The sequence below is a fragment of the Urocitellus parryii genome, chromosome 5 (genome assembly GCF_045843805.1).
Source record: "Urocitellus parryii isolate mUroPar1 chromosome 5, mUroPar1.hap1, whole genome shotgun sequence".
Lineage (NCBI taxonomy): Eukaryota > Metazoa > Chordata > Mammalia > Rodentia > Sciuridae > Urocitellus > Urocitellus parryii.
In genome coordinates this window covers 116898617-116918448 of record NC_135535.1, presented here as the reverse complement: position 1 = coordinate 116918448, position 19832 = coordinate 116898617, and the positions used below count along the sequence as shown (strand labels likewise).

General features: G+C 37.3%; 1 protein-coding gene and 1 pseudogene across 5 annotated transcripts in view; one reads left to right on the top strand and one right to left on the bottom strand.

Annotated features, from left to right (window-relative positions):
* Positions 1 to 19832, top strand: part of Erc1 (ELKS/RAB6-interacting/CAST family member 1) — a 522872-nt gene that overhangs the window by 444736 nt on the left and 58304 nt on the right. The window lies entirely within an intron of this gene.
* LOC113198400 (small nuclear ribonucleoprotein G pseudogene) lies at positions 13201 to 13424 on the bottom strand (annotated as a pseudogene).

Below are 19832 nucleotides of genomic sequence, written 5' to 3'. Positions count from 1 at the left end.
CAACTATAAAGTTTTTTTAAAAAAGAGAGATAGCAAAGAAATATCAGCAATTGTATCTCTGTTTTATCAGTTTGATCTTCTATATGTTGAGATTTTTTCCCCTTGGAAAAACACCTTGAAATTTGTAAAGAAATTCCCTATAAAGTGGTACACACCTGTATAAAAGATATTTAGTCAGTGACATTGTCTTTAAAATAATTAACTGTCAAGAAACCCTCCTAAGATGCTCAGACCAAGGATTACCTTCACTTAAAAAGAATGATATAGCCTCTTTTCTGCCCTCAGCCTAAGAAAAATCCATGTGAAATGCAGTCAGCTTTCTCTCATGGTTCCTCCTGCTCTTTTCAGACATTCCTCTTAGGTATTTGCTAAGTAGAATTTCAGCAGGATTTAATAATCATTTAACAACCTAATTACATTAGGTCTAATGTAATCTAAACCCAGAAATCTGTTTAACTGATTTACTGAGGAGTTATTATGTAGCTGACTTAATTTAGGCCTATTACATCTATCATAGATGGAGTTATTTAAACAATAAACATTTATTTCTGGAGGTTGGAAGTCTGATATTAGGATGCCATCACCATTGAGTTCTTAGTGAGGCCCTCCTTTTTTATTTTTTTGCTGGTGGTGCTGGGGATTGAACCCAGGGCCTTGTTCATGCTAGGCAAGCATTCTACCAACTGATCTATATCCCCAGCCCCCAAGGGCTGCTTTTTGCTTTGCAGATGGCAAGCTTCTCATTGGTGGGGAAAGGAAGCAGATTCTTTCGTATTTCTTCATACAAGGGCATTAATTCCATAATGAGGACTCCACCTTCAAGGTATACTTACCTCACAAGGCCCCATCTCTGGATACACATTAGAGATTAGGATTTCCACATACACATTTGGGAGGGCACAAACATTCAGCCCATAGCAGTAACATTATTGCTCATTCCTAGAATCTCAAGCAGTGGTGCAAATCTGGCCTTAGCCAAACCAACAGGGAGCTTCAGAGCATAGATTTTCAGTCTAACTTAGCTTATGCACGCCACACTCTTATCTCTTTAATTAATGCTTTCTTCTTTCTACTTTCTTCTTCCTTTACTATGGAATGTAAGCACTGTAAAGATAGGAACTTGTCTTGTTTCATTTTAGTTTTGTATTGAGTATTGAATCTAATGGCCTAATACATTTATGCTAAGCACATACTCTACCACTGAGCTACCCCCAAGCCAAGATAGGGTCTTTTATGTTTACTTTCGTATTCCTGGTATCTGGAACAATGCATAGATTAAAACATATTTATATGCAATTTGAATAGTATGTGTACATATATAGGTAGATATAATTAACTTCCAAATTCATGAAATCCAGAGTAGAAAAAGTAGTTTACATCGAAACCAAGAGAATAAAATTGACAATGAACTTTAAAGTCAGCATTACTAGTACAAGAAAGGGAAATGTAGAAAGGGGAGATAGGAAAAGTATCTAGAAACAAAAGAACTTAGATAAACTTAAAGGAAGATCATAATGAAGTCCTAGAATCTGGCTCCTATCATTTCATGCTAAGTAAAATGGAGTGAGGATAATTTAGAAATCTTTTTCATTTGTATTGAAAACTGAATGTATTTTCGGTAGGAATTTTTATTCTAGTAACCTGTGGTTCACATAACATGTAGGAGTCAGAAGGGGAACCAGTCAGCTAAAACAGGTGTTTGTCTTTCTTTTCATTCATTTCGTGATTAGCCCCCACTCGTACTTCTACCTTACTGTAGGGCACCCATAATTCAAATAGACAAAATATACACTTGAGGGGTTCACATGAACAGCTACAAATTGAGTTTTATTAATAGTTGGCTTCCCTTAGACCTTGTCTGAGTCACTGTCCTCTCAGCTGATTGCTTCCTGGGCTTGTTCTCATGCTTTGGGGTCCTTCTCAGGATGCAGGTGTTGGATCTAGTTCCGAATCACCAGTGATTCTTCATTTGTAAAATCAGGATAATACATAAGCCTCATAGGACTGATTGATGATCAAATGAGGTAATAGAAAGTGCTTAAAACAGTGCCTTTGTATAGCATGGTCGTTCCTTCAAAGTTAGCTAGTAAATTCCTTTAACATGAAGACACAGGCTGACTGTTCTGGGTGCAATGTAGGGCAAATCATAGCCAGAAAGAATAGAGGCGGAGTGCTGCTCAACTCAGGGCAGCCAGGAAGCAGAGAGAGAGAGAGAGAGAAGACACCAGGGACAAAATAGAAACCTGAAAGCTCCTGCCCAGGGACCTACTTTCTCTAACCACATCCTACCTTCCTGCTGTTACCACCAATACAGTAGTATTTTCAGATCATTAATCTACCAAATGGCTGGATCCATTGATTAGATTACAGCCCTCATAATCTAATCACCTCACCTGGGAACTTTCCTGCATCATCTGTCACAAGAGTTTTTTGTGGGGGCATCTCACATCTAAACCATAACATTGGCCACTTCCAGCATGATACCTACTCCTTTTTCTTCCTCCTTCCCTCTCTACTTTCTTTTTTTGTTGTTCCTTTTAGCTATATTTTGTTTTGTTTTGTTTTGTTTTTTTGTACCTGGGATTGAACTCAAGGGCACTCAACCACTGAGGCACTTTTAGTGCCTCACCATTGTTGAGGCTAGCTTTGAACTCATAATCATCCTGCCTCAGCCTCAGGAGCCACTGGGATTATAGGTGTGAACCACTGTGCCCGCCTTTTTGGCTCTTTAAATAGAAGGATAGAGTGAGAGCTTCTTAGTCTTCAGCTCTGGATTCTGATTATCCTTGTACCACCTCATTTCCCTTTAATAGCTTGCCCTGGCTTCTGTCCTCCAAATTGTCTCAAACTAGTTTTTTTTTTTTTTTTTTTTTTTGTCCTAGAAACCTGCTTTCAGCCTATCAGGATTCTCAGAATTCCCTCACCCCCCACCCCCCAATAAAAATAAAATCCTCATGTCTTTCTGTTTTTCCTGCTTTCCAGAGGGTTCTACTCCCTTTACTCCTAATCCTTTCATCCTGGGTTCTCATTAGCTGTTTCAAAATTCTGTCCTCCCTGTTACTGTGACTAAGCTTCCTCCCACTCTCTGCACTCCATCTTCAGTAAGTCGCTCAGTAGTCCCTTCCTTCTTAGGGGGGATACTGTTTCTTACCTTTATTAGTGTACACTGGAACACATAAACAATTTGGATGTGCTCCCCAACCCCTATTTCAAGCAGCTTAAACTTGTGTCAAAATCAAAAAACAACTTTTGGAAAAGGAATTTTTTTGACAAGGACTTTAGGGAATTGAAACTAAATGATGGGTAATACTGAGAGTTGCTGTTTAAATACCTGCTATGTGCCAAATTGTAAGGGTATGGATATATATCATAAGCATATTCTTATTCAGTCAGTACAACAATCCCAGGAGATAGACACCATTCTCAGTATTTTACTAGTTAGGAAATTAAGCTACAGAGAACTTGCCTAACTTACCCAAGTTCATATAGCCAGTAAGTAGTAGTAGAAGCCAGATTTGAACCTAGATGTTATCTGATTAAGCCAAAGCTTGATCCACCAACAAGGAAACCTAACCAGAAGCATTGTTTAAAGAAGTTGTAATGCCTTTATGCTTATAGTAATTATAGGAGGAAGGAGAATAAATGATAACATTTAGGACATGCTGCCCCAAAATATTGCATCTTGGCATTTGAGAAAACAGCAGCAACAGGAAGGTCTATCTGACCTTCCCCTGCACTTCTCCCCTGAAGCATGCCATAAAAGAACTCTGACCTTCTAAAGTAGGTCATAAAACCTTCATTCTAGGGGTACTTACCTGGAGGAAAGGAATATCCTTTTATCTTGAATGACAGAGGCACATAGGGTAAAACAAACAGACCTCACTGAGCCCCTTCCCCCATTTTATCACTCAAGGGCCACTTTGTCTTCCAATCAAGTTTCTCCACCACAGAACTCTCTTCATCAGACACCATAACAATATACAAAGTTCCCTGTTTGGTAGTGGAGGTGAGATGTCTTTCTGAAGGCTCCTTGTGTCATGTAAAATTTATATTAAATAAATTTGAATGCTTTACTCTTACTAATCTGCCTTTTGGTATAAGAGTCTCAGCCAGGAACTTAAAGATAGATATCTCTTCTCCCCTAATAATATTTCCATAAGAATAACCAATTTAAAACTAATGAAGTAGAGCTGTGGCCCATACTAAAATCCCAACAATGGAGAATCACAAATTTGAGGCCAGCCCAGGTCAAAATTAAATTTTAAAAATGAAGGAGATGTTGGGGATATTTCTCAATGGTAGAGTGCGTGCCTAGCATGTGAGAGACCTTGGGTTCAATTCCTAGCACTGCAAAAAAAAAAAAAAAAAAAAATTTAATGAAGAGTATCGGTAAGAAACTCCTTAAAATCCTACTGAATAGAAATATGTTTCTGATAATATATTTTAGGCTTAGTAAACTACAAATGCACTTGCCTCAAATAATTATAATCCCTGGATGCATTTTATTCAGGACACAAAGTACTTTTTAAAAACTTAAATTACAGAGGAAATAAGTTGTTAATGGATATAGAGTTTCAGTGCTGCAAGATGAAAATATTCTGGGGTATGATGTTACAACAGTGTGAGTATACTTAGCACTACTGAATTTTAGTTAGAAGTGGTTAAGATGGGAAATTCTGTTACATGTATCTTACTACAATGAAAATGTTTTAATTAAAAAACGAGAAGTAATGCTAATTATCCGGCAAAATATATTGAAAATATTCACTGAATAATTGAAACACTTTTCTCAGTGAAGAAATGTTTACCTCTACCAAGTGAATAGTTCAAGATTTTTCAAGGTTTCAAAATGGTTAAAACTGCCATTCACCTTTTTTTCTTTCTTTCTTTTGTTTTTTTGCCTGTTGTTTTCTGCTTTGAAACTGGACTATTTGTTTATTTTAGCTGATTGTTCCATTAGCATATTAAAGGATTTGTGCAGTTTGGGTTCCCTTCATTTGAACTGTTTAGGACAGGTCTTTAAAGGAAGTATTTGCATAATTATTATTTTTAAATATGTTCACATTTGGGGTTTCTTTTAACAAACATACTCACCTGTACTAGATGCAATGACTGAATTTAGGATACTTAACAGCTCTGAACTGAGTTTTTAGGTGAATTGAGATAGTTTTCAGTAGAGATACAAATTTGCTGACCACCTTTTAGAAACTGGATTCAGAAAAAAAATACTACTGATAGTCTGACATTTAAATAATCTTATAGCTTCAATTAAGTTGGAGTTGGGTTTTTTTTTTTTTACAGGTTTTTCTTTGTCTTTTAAGATCTTTTTTCTTTTTTTTTTTTTTTTTTTTTTTTTTTTTTTTTGGTACCAGGATTGAACTCAGGGCACTTAACCACTGGGCAGCATCCCCAGCCCTTTTTCGTGTTTTATTTAGAGATAGGGTCTCACTGAGTTGCTAAGTGCCTCGCTAAATTGCTAAGGCTGCCTTCAAACTTGGGATCCTCCTGCCTCAGCTTTCTGAGCTGCTGGGGATTACAGGTGTGGTTTTTGCTTTGTTTTTGATCTTAGTTAAATTTAAAGCAAAATTCTAGATGAAAAAGTTACCTGGATCACTTTATAAAACAAGTATATTTCCTGTTAGTGGGATGAACAGAGAGCAAAGTATGCATTATTGGCCCTCTTTCCTCTGGATCCAGTGCTTTGATGGAAGGAATGAGAGTAATCAGCTGCTGTGGACTGTTTATTTAGCAGATATTAGTTGTTCCTTCCCCATTCTCCCCCTACTAGGAATTGAACCTGAGGGCATTTGAGCTGCATCCCCAGACATTTTATTATTTTTATTTTAAGACAGGTGTTATGTCACAAGAAAGTGGGGATCTGAAGCTCCAAATCTCAGTTCTTGTGTCCCAAGAAAGAAAATTTAAAGTCAGACATGAAAATCCAAGCAAGAGAATTTTATTATGAGTGATAGTAAGATTCAAGCAGAGAGTTGTCTTTCATAAGGGAACAACAAAGGACATAATGCTGCTTCCAAATTTATTACTGCCTGATGTTTGCCAGGAAAACTGAGTTCCACCTTCTTCATCAGTTTTTACCAATCAGATGTTTAACTCCTCTTCCACATCGTGAAGGGGAGTTTTTGACCCTAGTTGGTCCCCTCCAGAACTACCATGGCAACCATCCTATTCAAGGGAGCTTCATCCACAAGTGAATCTATGGTAATATGGGTTTTGAGGTCAGTGACATTACCTTAGTGTTCCTGGGCTACTGAAAAAATTTCCCTTCTGAAATATGGTGAGAAACCTATTGCTGTAAATTCTAACTTTACAGTGACCTTAATAGACCTTGCCAGGAGTTAACCACATCAATTTTTCTTTCTTGAAATATTTCTTAACTGGCTCCCTTTGTTTCCACCTGTTTATTCAGGGTTAGTGTACCTGTTGTTCTACAAGTTACTTGATTGTTCACTAAAGGCAATTCAAATAAACCCTGTGACCCTGCTGTTATTGGTTCACATTTCACTGCCCATTGCTAACTCCTATCTAACAAGGATTTCACTAAGTTGTCCAGGCTGGCCTCAGACTCCTACCTTAGCTTCCCGCGTAGCTGGGATTGTAGGCATATGCCTCTGTACCTAGCTTAATTGTTCTCCCTTGATGAACAGAGTTTGATCCAAACATATCTATTGTAGTTTCAAAAATGTTTGGTTTTTCCTAGATGTCTTATTGTTACTGACTTCTGATATTAAAAATAAAATATATTAGGAGGCCTTTAGGCTGAAGTGACTCTAGCACCCTGGGTCCCTACATTAGCAAATCAGAAATCAGTCTAATATAAAAGGTCAATTTTAATTGAATAATTAAATAAAATATTTTTAGGCCAGTCAAAAGCCACCAACTGACCAGGGATTTTCCAATAACTAAGCTTAACCAATCAGAAACTGCCCAACAAACCTCTAACTAGGAGGGGCTGTGATTGTAGTTCAGTGGTAGAGCTCTTGCCTAGCATATGGGAGGCACTGGGCTCAATTCTTGGCGCCACATAAAAATGAATAAATAAAATAAAGGTATATGGCTGGGGTTGTGGCTCAGTGGTAGAGTGCTTGCGTGGTACTCATGAGACACTGGGTTCTATCCTCAGCCCCACTAAATAAATAAATAAATAAAATGAAGGTATTGTGTCCATCTGCAACTAAAAAATATATATATTTAAAGAAATAAATAAAGGTATAAAAATTTGTATCTGTTAAAAAAAAAAAAACTTGGAACTTTCCACAAGAATGATCCAAATAAAGGTTTAGAATTATAGGTCAGTGGATGAGAGCCCTGGCTGGCCTAGCACATGTGAGGCCCTTGAGTTGTATTCCCAGCACTGCAAAAAACAAACCAGTAAGGCTGCTGTTCCTCTTTTACCAACCAGATATGTTCTTTGCCTTGCATCCACTTTCACCTTACAAAAGCCTTCCGGTCCCCTCCTCAGAGTTCCCAACTGTTTGCCACCTAGCACTACCTAATTTCATGAATGCTGTCTGCTCAAATAAACCTATTAATCCAGATGCTGTGGCACATGCCTATAATACCAGCTACTTGGGAAACTGAAGCAGAATGATAACAAGTTCTAGGCCAACCTGGGCAATTTAAAGAGACCCTGTTTCAAAATTAAAAAGGGCTGCCCCTGGGTTCAATTCCTAGTACCACCAAAAAAAAAAAAATTCTTTAAATCTTTTGACACTCCTTTAATACCACTTGATTAAAGAACATACATTGTAGTATTTTAATTATTTTACATTTTGAGGCTTTTCCTTTGCCCATTTATTGATTGGTTTATTTTGCTTTTTCAGTGTTAAGTTTTTTGAGTTCTTTGTATATCCTGGAGATTAATGCTGTTGTTTCATGGCCCAGAATATGATCTGTTTTGATGAACATAGCATTATTCACTTAAAATAAATAGTATTCTTTGGTTGTTGACTGAGATGTATAAGAATCAGTTAGTTCTGGGTGGTTGGTAGAGTTTTTTAGATCTTCTATGTCTTCCCTGAAATTTGGGCAGAAGGGTTCTTTCTATTAATTTCAGAGAGAGGAATATTAAAATCTTCCACTCTAATTGGGGGTTTTCTTGTTTGTCCTATGAATTCTGTCAATTTTTCTTTCATGTAGCATTAAGCTTTAGGTTGATTGCCTACCAATTTATGATTGCTGTTTCCTCTAATAAACTGACCTTTAAAACTGTCATTTTGAAATAACCCTCTTTCCAGGTTTATACTTTGTCTTAAAATCTATTTTATGGATTTTAAATCATCAAGAAGCAGTCAGATACTTGTTGAATAATAATTTTTGGTGTTGTCTGGGTAGCAAATTGCCAGATAATATGGTTTCCTCTGTGTATGTTTTTGTCTGTTTGTTCATTTGTTTGTTTGAGACAGTGTTTCGCTAAGTTGCTTAGGGCCTCACTAAGTTGGCCAGCCTGGCCTCAAACTTGCAATCCTCCTGCTTCAGCCTCCTGAGTTCTTGGGATTTCTGGCATGCACCACCCTATCCAACTGTACATTTCTTTTTTATATTCTATTTTTAGAGAGTCAGAATATTGTTGTAGATGCTATACAACAATAGATGGGATAGAATGAATAGAATGCTGTACAAAATTAGAAGAGTCAGAATAGTATTATGAATAAAACAACATTTAATTCAGAAAGTTTGTTACCTCTCACATTGACAACAGTAATTCTAATATCCTAATATGTAATAGTAAAGGAAGAAGAAAAACAACTCATAATAACTTAGTAAGCAGATAGTCTAGGTTAAATCTTTTTAAAAATTTTTATTGGTTCTTTTTAATTATACATAACTTTAGGATTCATTTTGACATAATTATAAAAGCCTGGAATTTAATTTGCTCTAATTCAGTCCCGAGTACTTCCACCTTACCTCTCCTCCTCCCACCCTATGTTCCCTTTCCTCTAATCTACAGATCTGTTCTAGTCAGCTTTTTCAGTGTTGTGACCAAAGGTCCTCACAAGAACAATCAGAGGAGAAAAAGTTAAAAAGGCAAAAGAAACCATAAAGTAAAAAAAAGTTTATTTGGGGCCTCATGGTTTCAAAGGTCTTAGCCCATAGATGGCTAACTGCATTCCTCAGGGATCAAGGTGAGGCAGAACATAGTAGCTAAAGAGTGTAGCAGAGGAAAGCAGCTGGGAACAACCCAGGGAGCAGAGAGAGCTCTGCTCAACAAAGACAAAATGTAAACCCCAAAGGCACACCCCCAGGGACCCACCTCCTCAAGCCACACCCTATCTTCCTACAGTTAACACTGGTTTAATCTCTAGCAGGATTAATTTAGGTCTCTCATATCCCAATCATTTCACCTCTAAACCTTCTTGCCCTGTCTTACATGTGATCTTTTGGGGGACACCTAATCCAAACCATAACGTTTTGCCCATGGCCTCCAAAAGCTTATGCAATCTTACGATGCAAAATACATTTAGTCCATTTTTCAAGAGTCCCCACAGTCTCAACAATTCCAAGATTGCCCAAAAGTTCAAGTCCAAAGTATTCTCTGAGACTCAAGGCAAACTCTTAGCATGAGCTTCTGCACATAGTAAACATTTCCAAAAGGGAACATAGAAAGAAAGGATGTGACCAAAGTAAGACTAAAATCCAGCTAGAAGGGTAAACAATTCCTATAGCTCCATGTCTAGCAGCTGGGGCACATGGCATGATGACGTTCTCTCCAAAGATTGTACAGCTCCACCCCTATAGCTTTGCTGGTTGCAGCCCCTGTGTCCTCTCTGTTGGCCTGTCTTTGCTCAATTCTTGCAGTTTCCTAGGCAGAGGTTCTACATTGCTGCCATTTTTTAATCTTAGGGGTCTCTGCTGCAGCTTTGGCTTTCTCACATCTCCATACATCACCCTCATAGGGGCTGCCCACAGGGACTTCAACCCTGCTGCACTTTGCCTGGCCTCCCAGGCCTTCCTTTGACATCTCAGTGGACACCTCCATGACCCCCTAATTCCAGCATTCTGCATTATGGCAGAACCAGCAGCACGTGGTTGATGTGACCACCTTGAACAGAAGCCTCCAAGGATCCTGGCTGCAGCAGCTTTTGAGTGCCTGGGTGGCTAAGCATGGTGAAAAAACTTCCTAGGCCCGGCACAGTGGCCAGTGGCTCAGGAGGCTGAGGCAGGAGGATCACGAATTCAAAGCCAGCCTCAGTAAAAGCGAAGTGCTAAGCAACTCAGTGAGACCCTGTCTCTAAATAAAATACAAATTCGGGGTGGGGATGTGGCTCAGTGATTGAGTGCCCCTGAGTTCAATCCCTGATACCAAAAAAAAAAATAAAAAATAAAAAATCTAGGCTCTCTTATACAAGCAGGGTGCCCCACTAGTCTATTCTCAAAGAAAGTTTTGACCCTTGAGCCTGAGATGGGTGCAGTCTTGCCTATTATTGAATTGCCCTCAAGCCATCTTTCCTGTTGTCTAGTCCCAGTTTTACTCACTCTTCTGGCAGAACTCCCAAGTTTTCGAGATCTTTCTGGTTTGCTTTCCTCTTCTGATTAGCACAATAAACTTGGCTAAAAGCCACCAGCAATATCCATGCCACCACCTGAATACTATGCTGCCTAGAAATTTCTTCTACCAAATTAAGAAGTATATCCTCTTTAAATTTAGATTCACAGAAAGTCTCAGGACACAGGAAAATTGCAGATAACTTCTTAGCCATAATGTAACATGAAAGACCTCTACTCCAGTTTCCAGTAGGGTCTTCCTTTTCCTCCGAAACCTCATGAATCCTATCTTTGCTGGCGTAGTCCTGTCAGCAGTCTATTCTGAGCTCCCACCAGCGTTGCCCATTAAGTTCCACTTAAAACATTGTAAAGCTTTTCCAACTTGCATCTCTAAACTTGTCAAAATTCCAAAAGTGTCTGAACCACATGGTTAGGTTAGTCACAGCAATGATCCGTATTCTGTTTTAATCAGTTGTTTTGTCACTGTGACCAAAGGACCTGACAAGAACAATCAGAGGAGAAAAAGGTTATTTAGGGGCTCACAGTTTCAGAGGTCTAAATCCATAGATGGCCAACTCCATTCTTCAGGACCTGAGGTGAGGCAGCATGACATGGCAGAAGAGTGAAGCAGAGGAATGTAGCTCAGGGTGTGGTACCAGAAAGCGGAAAGAGACTCCTTGCCACAGGCAAAATATGTACCCCCAAAAACGTGTCTCCCATGACCCACCTCCTCCAGCCACACCCTGCCTGCCTACATTTAATCTCTACCAGGGGATTAACATACTGATTAGGTGAAGACTCTCACAACCCAATCATTTTACCTCTAAACTTTCTTGTATTGTCTCACACTTGAGCTTTTGGGGGACACATCCAAACCACAACATATGCAGAGTTGTGGTAAGGCATTTGTGCTGCCATGTATTGGTGGCTCACAGTAAGAGCACTTTTTAGTTGATGATATAGCCACATCTCTTATGGGGACAGTGATATTTTCTTGCTATAGTAGATGGAAACTTTTTGTTTCCCTCTCTTTACTGCCAAACTTACAGAAGCCCTTGATAAACAAAAAAAAGGAACGGACTTTCTATGCCAACATTCTCACCAGCCCAAATTCCTGAATCTCTGACTGAGCTAAGAGGATGTTCTAGTGATCTGTACCTGTTCAGCCTTACCTCATAGCAAAGAATAAAACAGAGAAGGAATTGGTTACAAAAATTGTTGTCCCTCAGTGGACAGAGTTCTACTGCATATCATTTCTCCTTGATGTGGTTTTGGCTTTCCAGAGTGACTGTGAAGCAGGGTTGATCAGTTTACATGGCCTGTACAGAGCTTTATCCCAGCCTTTCATATGTCAAAGTTGTTTCTCTGTGACAGACATAATATTAAGATAAACTATCATTTTTGTAGACCTAGTACACAGAACTATTAGATTCTTTAAGGTTTACACATGTCCATTGTCCTGTTTAACATGAATTACCCAAGAAAAAATGTAGATGCCTATTTACTATAATAGAAAAAGCATTGAGGTCAGGTTGTGGCTCAGCGGTAGAGCACTCTCCTAGCACGTGCAAGGCCCTAGGTTCGATCCCCAGCACCACAGAAAAATAAATAAATAAAGATATTGTTTTAACTACAATTAAATAAATAAATAGATAAGCATTGAATAAAAGAGACTTCAAGTAATTCATTAATCTTTTGGAGCCTCAGTTTATTCATCTCTAAAATGGGTTTGATAATAACTAACGTACTTTTCTTGAGGCATTTATGTAATGAATATGAGAGTAGTTGTAAGGGTGTTTTACAGTGAGCTATATTCCCACGACTTTTTATTTTTTATTTTGAGACAGGGACTTGCTAAGTTGCTGGTGCCAAACTTGCAGTTCTCCTGCTTCAGCCACCTCAAACTCTGGGTCTCAAGTTAGTTTTGATTTGCATTTCCTTAATTGCTAATGATGTTGGAACTTTTTTTAATGTATTTGATGGCCATTTGTATTTCTTCTTTTCAAAAGTATCTGTTTAATTCATTTGCCCATTTATTATTTGGGTTTTTTGAGGGTTTTTTTTAATATTCTCAATATAAATTCTCTGTCAGAAGGGTAGCTAGCAAGGATTTTTCCTCATTCTATATTTTCTCTCTTTACATTCTTGATTGTTTCTTTTGCTGTTCAGTAGTTTTTTAATTTGACACCATTTCATTTATTAACTCTTGGCTTTATTTCCTGAATTGAGAAAGTTTTTGCCTATACTTCTATGCTGGAGTTTTGATCCTACATTTTATTTTAGGAGTTGCATAGTTTCTGGTCAAATTCCTAGGTCTTTGGTCCATTTTGATTTTTGTGCAGCATGAGAGATAAGGTTCTAGTTTTATTCTTCTACATATGGATAACCAGATTTTCAAGCATCATTTATTAAAAAGGATGTCTGTTCTCTAATATATTTTTGGCACCTTTTTCAAGGATCAGATGATTGTAGATGAATGGATTTGTCTCTGTGTCTTTATTCTGTATCACTGGCCTATGTGTCTGTTTTTATACCACTATGCTGCAGTGTTTTGGTTTGTTTTGTTTTGCTATTAAAAAGTTTATTTAAGAAAAAGTTTAATATAAAAATGTACATTACCCAATTTTTATGTCATAGTTAAACAGGTTCTCTGGAGAAGGGACACAGATTTCTCTGCTGAACAACCATTATTTATACTTATTCAAAGGCTTCTAACATGATGATACTATTTCCTGCTATTACCAGCATTCCAATATTGTTCTATTGCCCACTAATTCCCATCTTCTCACATTCATCTATCATAAGATTCATAAAGGGGTAAATCCCTGCAATATTCTTTGGACTTGTCTGCCACCATTTAATTTCAATGATAACTTCTTGTCAGTAAATTTTTTCAGCTCAGGTGGGTGAGCTTTGCTCATGTTTTCTACTTGGCAGGTTCAGAGATGCTTTGAAACAGAATTAGCAGCCTCCTTTATCCTGCAATTTTTGTTGCTATAGCTCTGTAGTGTAATTTGAAGTCATGTATTATGATACCTCCAGCCTCACTTTTTTGGCTTAGAATTACACTAGAATTGCTTTGGCTATATTCTTTTATTCTTCCAAATTAACTTTGGAAATTTTTTTTCTAGTTCTGTGATGAATATTGTTGTTATTTTGATGGAGATTTCACTGAATTTATATATTACTTTTGATAGTGTGGCCATTTTACCAATGTTGATCTGCCTATCCATGAACATGGGAGGTCTTTTCATCTTCTGAGATCTTCTTCAATTTCTTTCTTCAGTATCCTATCATTTTCATTGTAGAGGTCTTTCACTTTCCTTAGATTTTTTCTTAGATTTGTTTTTTGTTTGTTTTTGTTATTTTTGAGGCTATTTTGAATGGACTTGTTTTCCTGATTTTTTTTCAGAAGATTCATTGTTGGTATGTAAGAAAGCTATTGATTTTTGTATGTTGATTTTGTAACCTGCTACTTTGCTGAATTCATTAGTTTTCACAGTCTCTTTGTGACATTTTTTGGATCTTCTAAAATATAGAATCATATCATCTGCAAATAGTCACCTACCTTTTCTCTTAAATTCTAGCCAGAGTCTCCCATAACTGGGAGATCACTGAGAGAATGGTACACCCAGTTCTATTTTTTAATTACAATAACAGGAAAGGAATAGCCTCACCATATCTCCTAAATTTATCATGCCCCCTCTTTGTCAGAAATGACAGACACAAACTCTGTCTGCAGAATTCTGTAGGGACTTTTTTTATGTGAGAACTCAGTGTCTTGCTGCCTATCAAAACTTCCATAGAAGGAAGTTGGATTGAAGTTAGCCAACACCAACCACTTCACTTGTAAAATAGAATAGAAAAAAAAATGCCATCACCTTGATTCAATCTCAGTTAACATTTTAGTAAATTGTTACTGGTTTTTACATGATATTGTCATAATCTGGATATATACAATAATGAACTCTCAAGTTTTTATTCTTTTTAGTATAATGTTATATCTCACCTATGAAACTCAAAAATATATATATACTTCTTTTAGTTTCCCTTACAGGCACTTATATTATTTTTATGACCTTTTTTGGCCTTTAGTCACATGTATTTTATTTTATTTTTAAGGAGTGTGCTTCCCTATAGACCTAATTTGAATCTAGCTCTGTATCTATGCAACTTCCCACAAATCACAGAACCTCTTCCTTTTTTTTTTAATATTTTTTTAGTTGTTGACGGACCTTTATTTTATTCATTTATTTATATGCAGTGCTGAGAATCGAACTTAGTACCTCACACATGCTCGGCAAGTGCTCTACTGCTGAGCTACAACTCCAGCCCACAGAGCCTCTTCATTAAGCATCAGTTTCCTCATTGGCTAAATGATAATAATAAAGCCTACATCAAAGGTTATTGTGAAGGTAATAATGTATTCAGGGCTCATGGCCCTTTGGGTGGCAAACAGGAAGTGCTTAGTCAAATGACAATGAGGACAGTATTAGTAGTGGTGGTGATACAACCCTAAGATATCCATGAAATCCATTGCTGCCACTGTTTAGTTTGTAGATTTTTTTATCTCCTATTATAACATTCTTCTAATTGTATACAAAACCAACATTTCTAGTAATTATTTTTTTCTAAGTAAAAGATAATCATAAAAGATAGTAATCTTCTTTTCTGAGCCACTGATTGGGTATCGGGCACACTGTCAGAACAACACTACAGCTATCCTCCAGTTACCAGAGGCATGATAACATTAGCCAGACATTGAGTCCAACCTAATTATCTCTTAAGAAGCACCTCATGGTGACAAGTGAATCTTTTTCTTTTGGAGTTTTATGACATGAGGATAATTTTCAGCAATACTAAGAAGCAGGAGGAAGAAAAAAAAAAGGAGCTACAATCTACCTCAATACTGGTTTTAAGTAATTCTTGCCAGGCTTGGTGAGTACATGAACTTCAAGGTCAGAAACAAAGACCTGTTAGGCCCCATGAAGTTGTAAGTAATTTCGCATGCGGAATTTTTTTTATTTATTTATTTTTTAGTTTTCAGTGGATACAACATCTTTTTTTTTCCTCTTTTTTTTTTATTGTTGGTCATTCAAAACATTACATAGTTCTTAATACATCATATTTCACAGTTTGATTCAAGTGGGTTATGAACTCCCAATTTTACCCCGTATACAGATTGCTGTATCACATCAGTTACCCTTCCATTGATTGACAAATTGCCTTTCTAGTGTCTGATGTATTCTGCTGTCTGTCCTATTCTCTACTATCCCCCCTCCCCTCCCCTCCCCTCCCCTTTTCTCTCTCTACCCCTTCTACTGTAAATCATTTCTTCGATTTGTATTATCTTGTCTTACCCCTCCTTTCCTCTTATATGTCATTTTGTATAACCCTGAGGATCGCCTTCCATTTCCATGCGGTTTCCCTTCTCACTCCCTTTCCCTCCCACCTCTCATCCCTGTTAAATGTAAATCTTCTTCTCAAACTTTCGTCCCTACCCTGTCCTTGTTTACTCCCCTTATATCAAAGGGGTCATTTGGTATTTATTTTTTAAAGATTGACTAGCTTCACTTAGCATAATCTGCTCTAATGCCATCCATTTCCCTCCAAATTCTATGATTTTGTCATTTCTTAATGCAGAGTAATACTCCATTGTGTATAAATGCCACATTTTTTTTATCCATTCATCTATTGAAGGGCATCTAGGCTGATTCCACAATCTTGCTATCGTGAATTGTGCTGCTATGAACATCGATGTAGCAGTGTCCCTGTAGCATGCTCTTATTAGGTCTTTGGGGAATAGACCGAGAAGGGGAATAGCTGGGTCAAATGGTGGTTCCATTCCCAGCTTTCCAAGAAATCTCCATACTGCTTTCCAAATTGGCTGCACCAATTTGCAGTCCCACCAGCAATGAACAAGAGTGCCCTTTTCTCCGCATCCTCTCCAGCACTTATTGTTGTTTGACTTTCTAATGGCTGCCAATCTTACTGGGGTGAGATGGTATCTTAGGGTAGTTTTGATTTGCATTTCTCTGACTGCTAGAGATGGTGAGCATTTTTTCATGTACTTATTGATTGATTGTATGTCCTCCTCTGAGAAGTGTCTGTTCAGGTCCTTGGCCCATTTATTGATTGGGTTATTTGTTATCTTATTGTCTAATTTTTTGAGTTCTTTGTATATTCTGGTTATTAGGGCTCTATCTGAAGTGTGTGGAGTAAAGATTTGTTCCCAGGATGTAGGCTCCCTGTTTATCTCTCTTATTGTTTCTTTTGCTGAGAAAAAACTTTTTAGTTTGAGTAAGTCCCATTTGTTGATTCTATTTGTTAACTCTAGCGCTATGGGTGTCCTATTGAGGAATTTGGAGCCCGATCCCACAGTATGTAGATCATACCCTACTTTTTCTTCTATCAGATGCCGTGTCTCTGATTTAATATCAAGCTCCTTGATCCATTTTGAGTTAACTTTTGTGCATGGCGAGAGATAGGGATTCAGATTCATTTTGATGCAAATGGATTTCCAGTTTTCCCAGCACCATTTGTTGAAGATGCTATCCTTCCTCCATTGCATGCTTTTAGCCCCTTTATCAAATATAAGATAGTTGTAGTTTTGTGGGTTGGTTACTGTGTCCTCTATTCTGTACCATTGGTCCACCTGCCTGTTTTGGTACCAGTACCATGCTGTTTTAGTTACTATTGCTCTGTAGTATAGTTTGAAGTCTGGTATCACTATACCGCCTGATTCACACTTCCTGCTTAGCATTGTTTTTGCTATTCTGGGTCTTTTATTATTCCATATGAATTTCATGATTCTTTTATCTATTTCTACAAGAAATGCTGCTGGGATTTTGATTGGCATTGCATTAAACTTATAGAGAACTTTTAGTAATATCGCCATCTTGATGATGTTGGTTCTGCCTATCCATGAGCAGGGTATATTTTTCCATCTCCTAAGGTCTTCTTCTATATCTTTCTTTAGGGTTCTGTAATTTTCATTGTATAAATCTTTCACCTCTTTTGTTAGGTTGATTCCCAAGTATTTTATTTTTGGGGGGGATATTGTTAATGGAGTAGTTGTCCTCATTTCTGTTTCAGAGGATTTGTCGCTGATATACAGGAATGCCTTTGATTTATGCGTGTTGATCTTATATCCTCCACTTTGCTGAATTCATTTATTAGTTCTAATAGCTTCTTTGTAGACCCTTTTGGGTCTGCTAGGTATAGAATCATATCATCTGCAAATAGTGATAATTTAAGTTCTTCTTTTCCTATTTTTATGCCTTTAATTTCTTTTGTCTGTCTAATTGCTCTGGCCAGTGTTTCGAGGACTATGCTGAACAGAAGTGGTGAGAGAGGGCATCCCTGTCTTGTACCAGATCTTAGAGGGAATGCCTTCAATTTTTCTCCATTCAGAATGATGCTGGCCTGTGGCTTATCATAGATTGCTTTTACAATGTTGAGGTATGATCCTGTTATCCCTAATTTTTCTAGCGTTTTGAACATAAAGGGATGCTGTACTTTGTCGAATGCTTTTTCTGCATCTATTGAGATGATCATATGGTTCTTATTTTTAAGTCTATTGATGTGGTGAATAACATTTATTGATTTCCGTATATTAAACCAGCCTTGCATCCCAGGGATGAATCCTACTTGATCATGATGTATAATTTTTTTGATATGTATTTGAATCCGATTCGCCAGAATTTTATTGAGGATTTTTGCATCAAGGTTCATTAGAGATATTGGTCTGTAGTTTTCCTTCTTTGAAGTGTCTTTGTCTGGTTTCGGAATCAGGGTGATGTTGGCCTCGTAGAATGAATTTGGAAGTTCTCCCTCTTTTTCTGTTTCCTGAAATAGCTTGAAAAGTATTGGTGTTAGTTCCTTTTTAAAGGTTTTGTAAAACTCTGCTGTATACCCATCCGGTCCTGGGCTTTTCTTAGTTGGTAGTCTTTTGATGGTTTCTTCTATTTCCTCTATTGTTATTGGTCTGTTTAGGTTGTCTATATCCTCCTGGCTCAATCTGGGCAGATCATAGGACTCAAGGAATTTATCTATGCCTTCACTATCTTCTATTTTATTGGAGTATAAGGATTCAAAGTAATTTCTGATTATCTTCTGTATTTCTGAAGTGTCTGTTGTGATATTGCCTTTTTCATCCAGTATGCTAGTAATTTGGGTTCTCTCTCTTCTTCTCTTCATTAGCATGGCTAAGGGTCTGTCAATTTTATTTATTTTTTCAAAGAACCAGCTTTTAGTTTCGTCAATTTTTTCAATTGTTTCTTTTGTTTGGATTTCATTAATTTCAGCTCTGATTTTAATTATTTCTTGCCTTCTACTTCTTTTGCTGTTGTTTTGCTCTTCTTTTTCTAGGATTTTGAGATGAAGTATGAGATCATTTATTTGTTGGTTTTTTCTTTTTTTGAGGAATGAACTCCAAGCAATGAATTTTCCTCTTAGCACTGCTTTCAATGTGTCCCATAGATTCCGATATGTTCTGTCTGTGTTTTCATTTAACTCTAGGAATTTTTTAATTTCCTCCTTGATGTCTTCTAAAACCCATTGATCACTCAGCAACCTATTGTTCATTCTCCAGGTGATGCTTGATTTTTCCTTCCTTCTTTTATCATTGATTTTCAGTTTCATTCCATTATGATCAGATAAGATGCATGGTATTATCTCTACCCCTTTGTATTGTCTAAGAGTTGCCCTGTGACATAGTATATGGTCTATTTTTGAGAAGGTTCCATGTGCTGCTGAGAAAAAAGTGTAGCTACTTGATGTTGGGTGGTATAGTCTATATATGTCAATTAAGTCTAGGTTGTTAATTGTGTTATTGAGTTCTATAGTTTCCTTATTTAACTTTTGTTTGGAAGATCTGTCCAGTGGTGAGAGAGGTGTGTTGAAGTCTCCCATGATTATTGTATGTTGGTCTATTAGACTCTTGAACTTGAGAAGAGTTTGCTTGATGAACACAGCTGCACCATTATTTGGGGCATATATATTTATGATTGTTATGTCTTGTTGGTGTATGGTTCCCTTGAGCAGTATGAAGTGTCCTTCTATATCCCTTTTGATTAGCTTTGGCTTGAAATCTATTTTATTAGATATGAGTATGGACACTCCTGCTTGTTTCCGTGGTCCATATGAGTGATATGATTTTTCCCAACCTTTCACCTTCAGTCTATGTATATCTTTTCCTATCAAATGCGTCTCCTGTAGACAGCATATTGTTGGGTCTTGTTTTTTGATCCATTCTACTAGCCTGTGTCTCTTAATTGGTGAGTTTAAACCATTAACATTTAGGGTTATTATTGAGATATGGTTTGTTC